Below are 4,582 nucleotides of genomic sequence, written 5' to 3'. Positions count from 1 at the left end.
AAGGAATGAGGAACACTGAGAATTTCTTGGCTGCTAGAAAAACACAGCCATGATAAAGCCAAGAAGGAAGAGATACACAACCCCCAAAAATCTGCTAAACTTGAGAAACTATGTGATAATTTCTTTGAATTTGCAAACTTCCATTTCCAAAAGTTAAAAACAGGTCTTCTGAATAAGGCCAGGACCCATCTTTATATCTCAGTGCCTTGCTAAGACCACACTTGGAATAATGAAACCAGGTTTGGTTGCCGCAATGTAAAAAGATGTTGAGACTCTAGAAAGAGGGCAGAAAAGAGCAACAATGATGATTAGGGAGTGAAGGTAAAACAAATAAAGAATGGTTGCTGGAATTTCATTAAACATCTTTTTTAATGAAAACAAGGACTAGGGGTGACATGATAGTAGTATTTCAATATTTGAGGGCTGCCAAAAAGAAGAGAGAGTCAACCTATTCTCCAAAGCATCGAAAGGCAGGACAAGAAGCAACAGATGGAACCTTGGACATTTAAATGTGGATACTCTCAATTCTTCAGGAATTGTTTTGTAAGACTCTTATTTGGCTGTATTTCAGCTCTTCTTTTATTTTATTTCTACATAATTTGACTTGATGGCTAATCCAGACTATACACACCTTGCAATTATACTGGACAAGGATGGAGGACGCTATTTTCCAATTGCACTTTGTTATATCAGCTCAAAATCATCGCCCCAGCGATGTCATGGGACACCTTGAAACAATTTCTATGCTTGGTCTGCTGGAATATGTTGAGAGTGGAAATTCCTCTAACTCACATCTATACATTTCTTCTGGTCGTAAGATGCTCCTTTGTATTCAAGTCTGGCCTCAGAATGATGATGTAGCACTTGGGGAGGAAGATGCAGACCAGCAGACCAGCACTGGAGGCCAGGATGGAGAAGACCTGCACAGCCACCATGTATTTCCCCTTGGTGCTCAGGTAGGTGGGCAGGAAGGAGACCCACACATTGCAGAAGACCAGCATGCTGAAGGTGATCAGCTTGGCTTCATTGAAGGCTCCAGGAGATTCCGGGCCAGGAAAGCCACTGTGAAGCAGATGGCAGCCAGGAAGCCCATGTAGCTGAGGGTGATGTAGAACATGAAAACAGAGCCTTCATTGCATTGCAGGATGATCTCTCCAGGCTGGGAATGGAAGTCCAAGTCACAGAATGGGGGAGAAATTCCCAACCAGATGGAGCAGATCATAATTTGGACATTAGAACAAGAAAGGATGATGCAGTTGGCCAAGCTCTTCCCCAACCATCTCTTCACTCGGTTTCCTGGTTTTGTGGCCAGGAAGGCCAGCACCACTGTGATGGTTTTGGCCAAGAGAGAAGAAACGGCAACTGAGAAGACGATGCTGAAAACTGTTTGTCGGAGAAGGCAAGTGGCTTTCCTTGGTTGACCAATGAAGAGAAAAGGAGACAAGAAGCAAAATAGGAGGGAGACCAGGAGAATGTAAGAAAGGTCTCGGTTGTTGGCTTTCACAATGGGAGTTTCTAGGTATTTAAGGAATATGATTAAAACAAGTCCTGTGGTTAGGAACAGGAGAATGGCAATGGAGATGAGGAGGATGCTGAGATGTTCTTCATAGGACAGGAAGGTTATTCTTTTGGGGATACATTGGATTCTGTCCTCATTTGGATATTTTTCATCAGGACACTTGTTGCATTTTTCTGTGTCTGAGTAAAACAAAAAGCAACATTTAAAAACATATTCCGTACTTTCACATTTCAAGAAATAACTTCTTGCAACAAAATGTGTTACCAGCAGCATTTTCTGAAAAGTATTGCTTAAAATCTATACACAAAGAAGGTAAGAATAAGATTTTCTGTTAAAAAAAAAAGTGATATTTTTATAGTTTTTGAAATTAGAAGAAGTCCTGGAACCTGAATGATTTCTTCTGTCATTTGCCGAACCTATATTGTTAGAGGAAGATCATGAATCAATTAATCTTTCTAAATACATTTCCTGGGTCCTGAGATTTGGCTCTTCTTAATATATTTGATGTGGGATGGCTGTCTTTTGAAATTGAATTAGCTAGAAAAAAAAGTTATTTCTGCAAATAATCTGGAATCCAAACTAGAAACAGAAGAGATTTTTTCTGGCAGTAGAGAAGCTTGTCCAATCTGCTACACCACCTACCTCTTCCTCGGCCTTCCCTCAAGGTTTTTCTGCTATCCCTCCCTCTAAATAAGAAATTGTGCAATTTGAAGATAATAGCAATAGCACTTAGAGTTATAAACCATTTCACATTGTTTTTACAGCCATCTCTAAGCAGTTTAGAGTCAGCCAATTGTCCCCATCAATCTGAGTCCTCAATTTACTGACCTCAGAAGGATGGAAGGCTGAGTCAACCCTGAGTCTGTGAAAATCGAATTGCTGAAATGCTAGCAAAAACAAAAAGGATGAGTTTCAATCTGTCTTTTGACTTGTATTTGTAAGACCGTATTTCAGATGAATCCACTTTCACAAGTCCTGTCTATTCCCTTGGTTTCCCCACCTTCATGAATGGAAATGGTCCCTGCAGGACAAGGAATACAGTCATAGCAGCAAGCAGACTCTCCTTCTCGCTTCCGCTTGACAAATCCAGGATGACAACTTTCCACACATTGGGACTGAGGCAGAGACTAAGCAGAAAAAGAAGAAATGCGGAAGAATATATATTGGAATGAAGCATGCATGAAAATGGATGCAGACATTAACATTAGCCAAATAGATTCTGGGCTTCACTTAGATAAATATGAAATCATTGACTCATTCCAAACAGATTTGGAATGGAGAGATAAATACAGGCAGATTGTTCATTTACTCACTCTGTTTTGCTTTTGGCATCTAACATTAAAATAAAGGACTTTTCTACTTAAGAAAGACTGTGAGGATGGAATTTTGTCCATTCTGGACAAAACTATGATTTAAAAGAACAGTATGTTGATCTTGCATTAAATTTAAATAAAGATAAAAATTGCTAGCTACATTAAGTCCCTTGGTGCAAAATGGAGGATTCATATTTAACTAATAAGAAATGTAGATGTGTCTTTCCATATAAGTGGGTGTCCCAACTTGATCTTTCAGCTGAAGTGCCTTCTTACAAGCCAAACCCCAAATCTAAGTAGCATTTCATTTCAAATTCTCCCATGTGAATCATGAACATCTTTGAAGCTTCTTCAGAATAGCAGAAGGCTTATTGCTTATCCCAGTGGGGTGAAAGAGAAGATATGGATAACTCTGGCCAGGTTTGGGATGCTTAAAAAGATTATAGAACACCAGTGATTTTTCAAGAGAGATATTCCTCAATCTGGATAAAGTGAGGCTTATTTCTCACATGAACCAACAGGACCTCTAACCAGTCATGACTGTATTTCAACTGATTCAGTGCAAACCTTAATTCAGATGCTGGTTAAAAGAACCTAAGGCTACAGTATTAGCAACTGCCAGCACTTGAATATTTCTCACCAGCCTGATCCATGGCCCCATCCTAAAGAATAATTACCCAGCATCCAATATTGGACATGACTGAATCAATTTAAAAGAATATTCCTTATCATGGCATCTGAAGGACACTTTTGTGGATAGTACTGAAGTCCCCAGAATCCATCTAACAAAATGTTAAGTTTTCTCTTTTGTACATTCAACTCCAAGTCATCTGCCATGGTGACTAGAATTAACTAGAATTGAAATGAGTGAGAATATTTACAAAAATGAAAAAAGAGAAGACACAACAATATTAGACCTACCTTGTTGATCATATTTATCCATGGAAGAGAAATTTCATTAATAATAACTCTCTGTCTTTCAATAGTCCCCAGTTTCCTTTTGATCAAATCCCCATCAGGCGAAATCACCATGAACTCGATGTCCATATCTGCAGCTATTTCCCCATTATGGTCCATGTAAAGATTCCAGCGGGAAAGATTGTAGAACTCATTCCTCTCCAGAAAGGGATGGAACTAGAATGGAAACATCCAGGAATTGTAAAAGCAGAAACCTTGGTTTGTTCTCCCACCTGGTATTTTCACATATTCCTTTTTTCTTCTAAAGTTCTTTTTTAATGTGCCAATATGCTTAATTAGGACCACAGGTGTTACCACTAAGTTCATAAGCAAATGAGAAAAGTTCAGCAAAATTTGTCAATCGTATATTGAAAAAATTGTATTGAGAAAATGTAATAGACACATTTGATCAATTTATAGGGAGCATTCTACAGCAGGTATCAAATAAATTGTACAACAGCAAAAAGTTCATAAACTCCTTGAAAACAACAGGTTGATTACCAGAAAGCATGCATTTTTCCAAGATGAAAGTTCCCCAGCTAACCAATTCATTTTCCAGCCTGAAAATTTAGAGAGGATCCTTTCTGAGTTTGTTTTGCTGGCTCTTATGCAGCTACAGGATCCCCTACTTTATCTGATCACTTCCTGGGCAGGTTATCTTCTCCCTTTCCTCAAAGTTATTCTTGTATATCATTACAGTTCTTTAATAGTATACAATAGTATACAAGGAACAAAAAGGGAAAGGGCAGCATGTAGCAGAGTTTAATGTGTGGCTAAAGGAGTGGTGTAAAAG

The 4,582-nt window shown here is 38.7% G+C and overlaps 1 pseudogene; it reads right to left on the bottom strand.

Annotated features, from left to right (window-relative positions):
* Window positions 1-683: 683 nt before the first annotated feature.
* Window positions 684-3,879, bottom strand: LOC113428717 (vomeronasal type-2 receptor 26-like; annotated as a pseudogene).
* Between the last annotated feature and the right edge of the window lie 703 nt (window positions 3,880-4,582).

This window comes from Notechis scutatus, unplaced genomic scaffold (genome assembly GCF_049901735.1).
Source record: "Notechis scutatus isolate UNSWTSFEM ecotype Mainland unplaced genomic scaffold, rNotScu1.2 NSCUSCF26, whole genome shotgun sequence".
In the NCBI taxonomy this organism is placed as follows: Eukaryota; Metazoa; Chordata; class Lepidosauria; order Squamata; family Elapidae; genus Notechis; species Notechis scutatus.
This window is presented reverse-complemented; position numbering and strand designations above follow the sequence as displayed.